Source organism: Oryctolagus cuniculus, chromosome 5 (genome assembly GCF_964237555.1).
Source record: "Oryctolagus cuniculus chromosome 5, mOryCun1.1, whole genome shotgun sequence".
Taxonomy (NCBI): domain Eukaryota; kingdom Metazoa; phylum Chordata; class Mammalia; order Lagomorpha; family Leporidae; genus Oryctolagus; species Oryctolagus cuniculus.
This window is the reverse complement of record NC_091436.1, coordinates 126,638,162-126,649,680: the sequence shown is the minus strand read 5'-3', so window position 1 is coordinate 126,649,680 and position 11,519 is coordinate 126,638,162. Positions and strand designations below refer to the sequence as shown.

Here is an 11,519-nt window from a genome sequence, read left to right as displayed (position 1 = left end):
TTGACCTTGTTAAAGACAACATTTGGGGAAAGCAAGCATTTTGTACCCTTTCCTCATTTTTTACTGGGACCAACCTAACTGTTAACCCATCTGACCCTCACACCAAAGTCTGTGAAGTTTATTTATTTATTTTTTAAAGATGTATTTATTTATTTGAAAGGCAGAGTTACACAGAGGCAGAGAGAGAGAGAGAGAGATCTTCCATCCGCTGGTTCACCCCCAGACGGCTGCAACGGCCGGAGCTGCAGTAATCCGAAGCCTGAAGCCAGGAGCTTCTCCCACGTCTCACACACAGGTGCAGGGGCCCAAGGACTTGGGCCATATTCCACTGCTTTCCCAGGCCATAGCAGAGAGCTGGATCAGCAGTGGAGCAGCCGGGACTCGAACTGGTGCTCATAAGGGGTGTTGGCACTGTAGGAGGCGGCTTTACCTGCTACAATGCCGGCCCCCATTTATGGGGTTTAATACTAAGTTTAAGAATCATCTCCTGGGGCCAGCACTGAGGTGCAGTGGGTTAACACCCTGGCCTGAAGTGCCGGCATCCCATATGGGCACCAGTTCAAATCCCAGCTGCTCCACTTCCAACCCAGCTCTCTGCTATGGCCTGGAAAAGCGGTAGAAGATGGCCCAAGTCCTTGGGCCCCTGCACCCATGTGGGAGACCTGGAGGAAGCTCCTGGCTCCTGGCTTCAGATTGGTGCAGCTCCGGCTGTTGTGGCCATCTGGGGAGTGAATCAGCAGATGGAAGATCTCTCTCTTTCTCTCTCTCTCTCTCTTTCTCTGCCTCTCCTCTCTCTGTGTAACTCTGACTTTCAAATAAATAAATAAATCTTAAAAAAAAAAAAGAATCATCTCTCCTGAAGAGTCTCACTCAGCAGGTCTGAAGTGGACCTGGAACTTGCACTTGAATAAGCAGTCCTGCTGACTGTAACACAAGTGGTCCACAGACCACTCTTGGAGAAACACTTTCCAGACTCCCCACATCTCCATTTTCAGTTTTGTTTGTTTGAGATGCAGAAAGAGAGAAAGAGAGCACTCCCATCTACTGGTTCACTTCCCAGATATCTACAATGGCCAGAGTTGGGAATGGGCCAAAGCAATGCAGGTTTTCCAAGTGGGTGGCAGGAACCCTGGGATTTTAGCCATCTGTGCTGCCTCCTAGGGTGTGTTTTAGCAGGAAGCTGGAGCCAGGAGCCTGGAATCAAGCTCAGGTATCCCAGTGTGGGACATGGGTATTTTTTTTTTTTTAGATTTATTTATTCATTTGAAAGTCAGAATTATATATATAGAAAGATCTTCCATCTGCTGGTTCACTGTCCAAAAGGCTGCAGCAGCCAGGGCTGGGCCAGGCCAAAGCCAGAATCCTGGAATTTCATCCAGGTCTCCCATGTGAGTGCAGGGTCCCAAGCACTTGGGCCATCTCCCTCTGCTTTCCCAGGCACATTCGTAGGGAGCTGGATTGGAAGTGGATTAGCCAGAACTTGAACAGGTACCCAAAATGGGATGCTGGCACTGCAGCCAGTGGCTTAACCCACAGTGCTGGCCACAGCATGAACATCTTAACCAGAGACGTAACTTGTAGGCTAGGCCGGCGCCACAGCTCACTAGGCTAATCCTCCGCCTTGCGGCGCTGGCACACCAGGTTCTAGTCCCGGTCGGGGCACCGGATTCTGTCCCGGTTGCCCCTGTTCCAGGCCAGCTCTCTGCTGTGGCCAGGGAGTGCAGTGGAGGATGGCCCAAGTGCTTGGGCCCTGCACCCCATAGGAGACCAGGATAAGTACCTGGCTCCTGCCATTGGATCAGTGCGGTGCGCTGGCTGCGGCAGCCATTGGAGGGTGAACCAACGGCAAAGGAAGACCTTTCTCTCTGTCTCTCTCTCTCTCACTGTCCACTCTGCCTGTCAAAAAATAAAAAAAAAATAAAATAAACTTGTAGGCTAATCAGCCACCTCATTAATCTGCAGTTTAAAAGCTTTGTTGTGGGTCGGCGCCGCGGCTCACTAGGCTAATCCTCCACCTAGCGGCGCCGGCACACCGGGTTCTAGTCCCAATCCGGGCGCCGGATTCTGTCCTGGTTGCCCCTCTTCCAGGCCAGCTCTCTGCTGTGGCCAGGGAGTGCAGTGGAGGATGGCCCAGGTGCTTGGGCCCTGCACCCCATGGGAGACCAGGAGAAGTACCTGGCTCCTGGCTCCTGCCATCGGATCAGCACGGTGCGCCGGCCGCAGCGCGCCGGCCGCGCCGGCCATTGGAGGGTAAACCAACGGCAAAAGGAAGACCTTTCTCTCTCTCTCTCTCTCTCTCACTGTCCACTCTGCCTGTCAAAAAAAAAAAAAAAAAAAAAAAAAAAAAAGCTTTGTTGTGTTAGGACTGGCGTTTGGCCTAGCAGTTAGGCAGCCTTTGGGACACCCACAACCCATTTGGAAGTTCCCGGGTTTAATGTGAGCAATGAGGAGCTAAGGACTGCCAATACCCAAGTCACCTGCACCACCCACATCCCATCACCTTCTCTGCCTGTTCGACATGGCTGAAGGTTTGGCATGCCCACCCCCATCACACCGCTAAGCCTCACTTTCCATCATGCATCTTCTTGAAGACCACCACAGGTGCTGCAGCCCCACCCCAAACCCTGCCTTCTTTGAATATTCAGTGCAGCCTTGCCCTGAACACCACCCCTTATCCTATAAAAGGATGACCCCAGGGCTGTCTCAGTGGCCCTGCTGTTCAAGCTGCAGCACCTCTAGTGCAGTTTGAGTCCTGGGTGCTCCACTTCTGATCCAGCTCCCTGCTAATGTGCCTGGGAAAAGCAGCACAGTATGGCCTAAGTGCTTGGGCCCTGCACCCACATGGGAGACCTGGACGATGCTCCTGGCTCCTGGCAGCCTTGCCCAGGCCTGTCTATCACAGCCATTTGGGAAGTGACCCAGCAGATGGAGGATCTGGATCTCTCTCTCTCCCTCTCTATCTCTGTGTGATTCTGCCTTTCAAATAAATATATAAATCTTTTAAAAAAGGATGACGCCAGCCTGGGTGGAGGCAATTCTCCCTCATGGAGTTGTCTACACTCACATCTGAGTATGTACTTCTCTCTGCCTTTCAGTAAATCCTGCCTACCTCCATGTACATCTCCTGGTGTTTTTTTTTTTTTTTTTTTGACAGGCAGAGTGGACAGTGAGAGAGAGAGAGACAGAGAGAAAGGTCTTCCTTTGCTGTTGGTTCACCCTCCAATGGCCGCCGCGGCCAGTGCGCTGCGGCCGGCGCACCATGCCTATCCGATGGTAGGAGCCAGGAGCCAGGTGCTTTTCCTGGTCTCCCATGTGGGTCCAGGGCCCAAGCACCTGGGCCATCCTCCACTGCACTCCTGGCCACAGCAAAGAGCTGGCCTGGAAGAGGGGCAACCGGGACAGAATCCGGCGCCCCGACCGGGACTAGAACCCGGTGTGCCGGCGCCGCTAGGTGGAGGATTAGCCTAGTGAGCCACGGCGCCAGCCCCATCTCCTGGTTTTATTTCTACAGGTGGGAAGACAAGAATCTGGACTAAGTTTAGCTGTGGATCTCCCTGAGCCTAGCCAAGGGTCCCGATCCCCACAACAGGTTTAAGTCTTGGCTCTGCTTCTAATTCTACCTTCCTGCTAATTGGAGATTTCTGTCTCTCTGTGCTTCAAATAAATTTAGCCATAAAAATATAACATAGAAATCAGCCATTTTTTTTGTGACACCTGCATTCCATATTGGAATGCCTGAATTCGAGTAATTCAGAGTGCCACTCTTTTTTTTTTTTAAGGTTTATTTATTTATTTATTTTATTTATTTTTTTTTTTTATTTTTTGACAGGCAGAGTGGACAGTGAGAGAGAGAGACAGAGAGAAAGGTCTTCCTTTTGCCGTTGGTTCACCCTCCAATGGCCGCCGCGGCTGGCGCGCTGCGGCCGGCGCACCGCGCTGATCCGATGGCAGGAGCCAGGAGCCAGGTGCTTTTCCTGGTCTCCCATGGGGTGCAGGGCCCAAGCACCTGGGCCATCCTCCACTGCACTCCCTGGCCACAGCAGAGGGCTGGCCTGGAAGAGGGGCAACCGGGACAGAATCCGGCGCCCCGACCGGGACTAGAACCCGGTGTGCCGGCGCCGCTAGGCGGAGGATTAGCCTAGTGAGCCGCGGCGCCGGCCTATTTATTTATTTGAGAGGCAGAGTAACAGAGAGAGGGAGAGACATGGCCAGAGTTGATCTGATCTGAAGCCAGGAATCAGGAGCTTCTTCTGAGTCTCCCACAGGGGAGTAGGAGCCTAAGCACTTGCGCCATCTTCTACTGCTTTCCCGGGCTGGATCAGAAGAGGAGCAGCCAGAACATGAACTGGCACCTATATGGGATGCCAGCACTGCAGGCAAAGGCTTAGCCTACTATGCCACAGTGCCGCCCCCAGTTCCACTCTTGATTCCAACTTCCTGCTAATGCAAACCATAGGAGGCAGAAGGTGATCACAACTCAAGTGGTTGAATACTTGCCACCAATGTAGGAGGCTTGGATTGAGTTCCAGGCTCTTGATTCAGCCTGGCTCTGTGTCAGCTTCTATGGGCATTTGGGGAGTTAACCAACAAATGGAACTGTCTGTTTCTCTTTCCCTGTTGACATCTCTGTCTCTCAGGGAGACGAACAAACAACAACAAAGCAACCCACAATTACAAATTCAATTGTTAGGGCCAGTGTTTTGGCATAGAGGGTAAAGCTCCCGTCTAGGACATCACCATCCCATATGTGTGGGGACCCATGAGCCGGCCATGGGCCCACATGCTAAGGCTTAGCTTGCTGACCGTTTGCATTAGTTACTGCTGTGTGGATGTTTATGGTTTCTGTGGAGCTGTGATATCGGGACCGTTTCATAACCCCAGGCTAGAGTCAAAACAGCTATGGTCTTGGGGCTTCCCGTACTTCTTTTCCCACTGACCAAGGCTGAGAAAACACCAGGTGGAAGCTTGTTGTTAGCACCCGAGTCACCTGCTACGTGACCAGGAGCTTGATTGGATGAAGGCGGGTGATCACCTTTATGGTTGGACAAGGAGCGCATGGACTGTGCGTGATCAGGCACCCGATTGGAGCATCGCCGCATGGACTGTAGCATGGACTAAGCTTGCTTACGTGCTTCTGCAGTGTTATACTAGATAAGCTGTTTGTGATATGGTACGGGAGCTTCCCCTTTCTTTCGGAGCTCCCCTTGCTCAAGGGTTTCTTTTTCTATCCTGTTTAAATAAAAGTCTACTGAAGACCGATCAGCTGGGAGCAGTGTCGTTCCTTTGCGGGCAAGGGAACCGCACATATGGGCACTGGTTCAAGTGCTGGCTGTTCCACTTCTCATCCAGCTCCCTGCTAATGTGCCTGGGAAGGCAGTGGAAGATGGCCTAAGTGCTTGGGCCCCTGAACCCACATAGGATACCTGGAAGAATCTCCTGGCTCCTGGCTTTGGTCTTGTCCAGCCCTGGCCATTGTTGCCATTTGGGGAATGAACCAGTGGATGGAAGATCTCTCTCTCTTTGCCTCTCTACTTCTCCCTTCCTCCCTCCCTCCCATAATTGTGCCTTTCAAATAAATAAAATAGGGGCCGGCGCCGTGACTCACTTGGTTAATCCTCTGCCTGCGGCACTGGCATCCCATGTGGGAGCCGGGTTCTAGTCCCGGTTGCTCCTCTTCCAGTCCAGCTCTCTGCTGTGGCCCAGGAGGGCAGTAGAGGTTGGCCCAAGTGTTTGGGCCCTGCACCCACATGGGAGACCAGGAAGAAGCACCTGGCTCCTGGCTTCAGGTCAGCGCAGCACCAGCCGTAGCAGCCATTTGGGGAGTGAACCAACGGAGGAAAGACCTTTCTCAAATAAGTAAAATAAATTTAAAATATAAAAACTTAATTGTGAAAAAAACTCAAACATATGTAATGAAAATGAGGTTAATATAAATCCTACCCATGTACCCATCACCACTTCCAACAATCACTGACTGAGACCAATGCTACTCAACTATGTTCACACTCATTTCCCCAGCCCCCAGTATTTTTTTTTAAAGATTTATTTATTTGAAAGTCAGAGTTAGAGAGATAGGGAGAGAGATCTTACATCCATTGATTACTCCCCAGAAGGTTCCAACGTCCAGGGCGGGGCCAGACCAAAGCCAAGAGTTTCCTCCAGATCTCCCATGTGGGTGACAGGGGCCGAAACACTTGAGTCATTTTCCATTGCTTTTCCTAGGCCATTAGCAGGGAACTAGATTAGAAGCAGAGCAGCCAGGACATGAACTCGGACCCATATGGTGGCGACCTTACTATATGCCATAATGCCAGCCCCCAAGTATCATTTTTTTTTAAGATTTATTTTATTTATTTGAAAGATAGAGTTACAGAGAGAGGCAGAGAGAGAGGTCTTCCATCCGCTGGTTCACTCTCCAAATGACCACAACAGCCTGAGCTGAACTGATTGGAAGCCAGGAGCCAGGAGCTTCTTCTGGGTCTCCCACATGGGGGCAGGGGCCCAAGGAGTTGGGTCATCTTCTACTGTTTTCCCAGGTCATAGCAGAGAGCTGGATTGGAAGTGGAATAGCTGGGACTTGAACCGGCTGCTGCCGGTGCTGCAGGCCGAGGCTTTAACCTGCTGTACCACAGTGCTGGCCCCAATCCCAGCATTATTTTAAAGCAAATCCTTGACATCATATAATTTTATTCATAAACATTCCCATAAATATCTCTAACAGGAAAAGGACTTCAAAAAGAAACAATCGCAATACTATTAAAATACTATTAACACATTTTAAATTTTTAACGCTGATTTTTAAAAACCAAGCGATATCCAAAGAATGCTAAAACATCTCTGTCTCTTTTTTTAAAAATTTATTTATTTATTTAGAAAGTCAGAAAAAGAGGGAGTCAGAGAGACAGAGAGAGAGAGAGAGAAACTTCCATCTGCTGGTTCACTCCCCAGATGGCTGCAGCAGGCCAGTGCTGGGCCAGGTTGAAGCCAGGGGCCAGGAGCGTCTTCTGAGTCTCCCATGTGGGTGGCAGGCTCCAAATATTTGGGCCATCTTCTGCTGCTTTTCCCAGGAGAATTAGCAGGGAGTTGGATCAGAAGTGGAGCAGCTGGGACACAAACTGACTCCTGTATGGGATGCCAGCATTGTAGGCAGTGTCTTTACCCACTACACTGCAATGCTAGTCTCATCTTATTATTTTAAAAAATAATTGGGGGCCAGTGCTGTGGCAACAGGTACAGCTTCGACCTATGGCTCCAGCATCCCATATGGGCACCGGATTGTGTCCTGGCTGCTCCACTTCTGATCCAGCTCTCTGCTATGGCCTGGGAAAGCAGTGGAAGACGACCCAAGTCCTTGGGCCTCTGCACCCACGTGGGAGACCCAGAAGAAGCTTCTGGCTCCTGGCTTTGAATCAGTCCATTTCTGGCTATTGTGGTCATTTGGGAAGTGAATCAGCAGAGGGAAGACCCTTTTCTCTGTCTCTCCATCTCTCTTGAACTCTGCCTCTTAAATAAATGAATAAATAAATCTTTAAAAATAATAATTTGTCCAAATCAAGACCTGAACAAAAATTTTAATTACAATTGATTGGTGTGTCTTTTGAGTATTTTCTAATTTATACATTCTCTTTTCCATTCCTTTCTTTTGCGATTCTTTTGCTGGTTTATTTGTTCCACAAAGCTTTCCTCTTCTTTTCTTTTCTTAGACTTATTTATTTGAAAGGCAGCATTAAAGAGACAGAGAGGGAGAAAGGGAGAAACAGAGAGACAGCTCTTCCTGCTTCATTCCCCAAACAGTCGAAATGGCACATGTGGAAGACCAGAGTCAGAACTCTATCGGGGTCTCCCACAAGGGTGGCAGGGCCCAAGCATGTGAGCCACCTTCTGCTGCCTTTCCAGGCACATCAGCAGGGATCTGGGTTGGAAATGGAGCAGCAGGGACTCCATCCAGCCAACCAGCATCCCCGACATCACAGGTAGGGGATTTAACCAGCTGTGCCACAATGCAGGACCCTACATAACTTTCCATAATCTGAATATTGGTAGCTGCAGCCTTGTTAACTGTCCTTTTTTTTTTTTTTTTTTTTTGTTTTTGAAGTGCTGGATGAAATTCAGAATCTATTAATGTATTTACATAATTTATAATCTTTAAGCAACTGTCTCATAAATATAGACTACCACTTTCCTTATGCTATGCAAGAGATATTTATTTTTCCTCACCAAAATACTTGAGTTAAATAAAAAATCGACAGCATTTACATAATTTTCTTTATCTTTCTCTTTTATTCCTGTTTTTAAACCACTGCTAGGCAGCTTAGAGCATGTGTCACTTAATTTATTCCAGGAAGCTTTTTTTTTTTTTTTTTTTTTGACAGGCAGAGTTAGTGTGAGAGAGAGACAGAGAAAGGTCTTCCTTCCGTTGGTTCACCCCTCAAATGGCCACTATGGCCAATGCACTGTGCCGATTGAAGCCAGGAGCCAGGTGCTTCCTCCTGGTCTCCCATGCGGGTGTAGGGCCCAAGCACTTGGGCCATCCTCCACTGCCTTCCTGGCCACAGCAGAGAGCTGGACTGGAAGAGGAGCAACTGGGACAGAATCCAGTGCCCCAACCTGGACTAGGTCCCGGGGTACTGGCGCCACAGGCGGAGGATTAGCCTAGTGAGCCGTGGCGCCAGCCTCCTGGGAGCTTCTTAATCACCACTACCTAGATCATGGGAGTTTATTTTAAAAGGTGCTGATAATGTGTTTGGTGACCCATTCATGATGGGATCAGATACAAACCCAGGCTGAGCAAGGCACCTGCTGCTCTCCCTGTTAATTTACTTTGGGAATCCAAGGCTCACATAGTCAATGACAAGTACTTCCAAGATGGCACAGATGAAATTTTCCATCAGTTTTATATGTAACCGAATTTAGTTTCAAATAATAATCACCATCCCTCCACTTACCATATCCTACCACATTTCAAAAAATAGAACACCTTCTAACAGTGGTAGTGGGAAACCCAAAGCAATTACATTCTTCACCACATTTATTTTTCCCTCAAGAATCATGAAAGCGCTAATTTTCCCTTTATAAGTGTTACATAAAATCTTGATTACAAAACTACTCGACAACATAATCCTACACCCATATAATCACACGTTCCTTTTCAGCAAAGTCAAAAGCCAACGCCGTATTCCCTTCGCACACCAGAGATCCTTTACAGAACCGAAGTGCACAGACGGAAATACCATTGCTGTAGTCCTCAAGGAGAATACTTTTTACACGAAATCAAGAGCAGCCAGGGGAAAACGGGTGGCGGGAACCCCAGCCCTCCCGCTAACTTCCAGGACCACCTAACTCGGCGGAGGCCTGGCCAGCAGCAGTTTTGCCTCGGCTCTGAAGGCTGCCTTAGGAGTCTGAAGCTATCACCATCAGACGGCAGTTTGGCGACGTGGGAGGGAAGTCTTCCGCTAATTTCTATAAACAGTTCATGTATGTTTATTGTGTTTTCTGCACTGGTCTCTACAAAAATCGCATGAATGGAGCCAGTATAGTCCTTAGCATCTCTCCCCGTGGCTTCTCTCACATTGATAAGATCACACTTATTCCTGCAATGGCAATTAGGCTAGCAGGTGGCCCAAGCTGTCAAAGCTCTCTAACTCCCCACTTCTTTCATGTAGAAAATGTTTCTTCTTCGTGATGTCATCGGCCAACCTGTGACAGTATGTTGGGGCTAAGGCACTGAATCCTTCTTTTCGTGCTATGAGAATTTATGGAGCTCATTTTGGACTGTGTAGCTCATAAAAGATGCCCTACTGCTGGGTTAACATTAGGATCAGAACTGTATTCCACAAACCGCCATAGGCCACTTGTTTCACCTACACCCAGATCCCCTAGCACACCCACTTTGAGCTCCTGCAGCGCCATGGCCCGGGACCCACGGGCCACCACCCTAAGTTGGGGAAGGAGAGGTGGGACCCAGCGAGAGCATCCCCAGCACCGTCCCCACACAGCCCAATATTTCTTGTAATTAAATAATTACATCTGGTGGCTTGATCAGATTCAGGTTGGATTTTTTGGGCACAGTGTCTGGTAGGGGCTCTTTTTGTTAGCAGCCATTCATGATCACTGCCTACATGACCCATGAATTATTAAAAATTATGAAAGGTTCCCTATGCCTCTTGATTTTCAAAAATAGGACAATTAGGTGCTGGCACTGTGGTGTAGCAAGCAAAGCTGCCACCTGCGGTGTCAGCATCCACTTCCGATCCAGCTCTCTGCTATGGCCTGGGAAAGCAGTGGAAGATGGCCCAAGTCTGCACCCGGGTGGGAGACCCAGAAGAAGCTCCTGGCTCCTGGCTTCGGAATGGTGCAGCTCCGGCCATGGAGGCCATTTGGGGAGTGAACCAGCAGATGGAAGACCAACTTCTCTCTCTCTCTCTCTCTCTCTCTCTCTCTCTCTTTAACTCTCTGCCTTTCAAGTAAATACATAAATCTTTAAAAACAAAAAGTTTGTTTAAAAAGATAGGAGAGTTAAATTCTTTTTTTTTTTTTTGACAGGCAGAGTGGACAGTGAGAGAGAGAGACAGAGAGAAAGGTCTTCCTTTTGCCGTTGGTTCACCCTCCAATGGCCGCCGCGGCTGGCGCACCGCGCTGATCCGATGGCAGGAGCCAGGAGCCAGGTGCTTTTCCTGGTCTCCCATGGGGTGCAGGGCCCAAGCACTTGGGCCATCCTCCACTGCACTCCCTGGCCACAGCAGAGAGCTGGCCTGGAAGAGGGGCAACCGGGACAGAATCCGGCGCCCGGATTGGGACTAGAACCCGGTGTGCCGGCGCCGCTAGGCGGAGGATTAGCCTAGTGAGCCGCGGCGCCGGCCGGAAAGTTAAATTCTGACACTGAGAGATACCAAGCTTCTTATTGTGATTAAATGGAATAACCGTAGTCATTCAGCTACCTTGGTGCTGACGCACTCGCATGAAGTAGATACCTACAGCATGCCTGCACATAGATAATAAAACTCGGGTGCAGGTGTAACCCACCCGACATCCCGCGAAGGGTTGATGGTATCGGGGTTCGAACCCGGTCCATCTATCAAGCTTCTGTTCTTTGCACTAGTTCTCCGAAAGATTAGTATTTTGGAAGAGTACTGTAAGTACGGCCCTTGTCCTGGTCACACTTAGTTGTTCAACTCTCTCAACAGTACTCAGTATTGGCATTACTGCTCCCGTCGTACTGACACAGCAACTGGGGTTTAGCCTTACAAGAAGGAAGGAAATGGTTCGAAGTGTCCGTGTAGCAGGCAGGTTTGGCTTCCCAGCCCTCTAAGTTTTACGAGAGTGCGATGCATATGCCAGTCGGTAAACAGCTAGCTAGACGGGAGCCAGTGAGAGGGTATGAATGACGTTGCACTATAGCAAGAAAGGAGGATCCCGGGATTCTCGCAGGTGACAGCAGCGTTCCGAAACACACACGTCTGCCTGCGGGCGCGCCTGCGTACAGACACCAGCCTACACGGAGCGCGGTGCGCACGCGCGCA

General features: G+C 49.5%; 1 pseudogene; it reads right to left on the bottom strand.

Annotated features, from left to right (window-relative positions):
• Positions 1–9,244: 9,244 nt before the first annotated feature.
• LOC100355704 (ras-related protein Rab-22A pseudogene) lies at positions 9,245–9,909 on the bottom strand (annotated as a pseudogene).
• Positions 9,910–11,519: the final 1,610 nt, after the last annotated feature.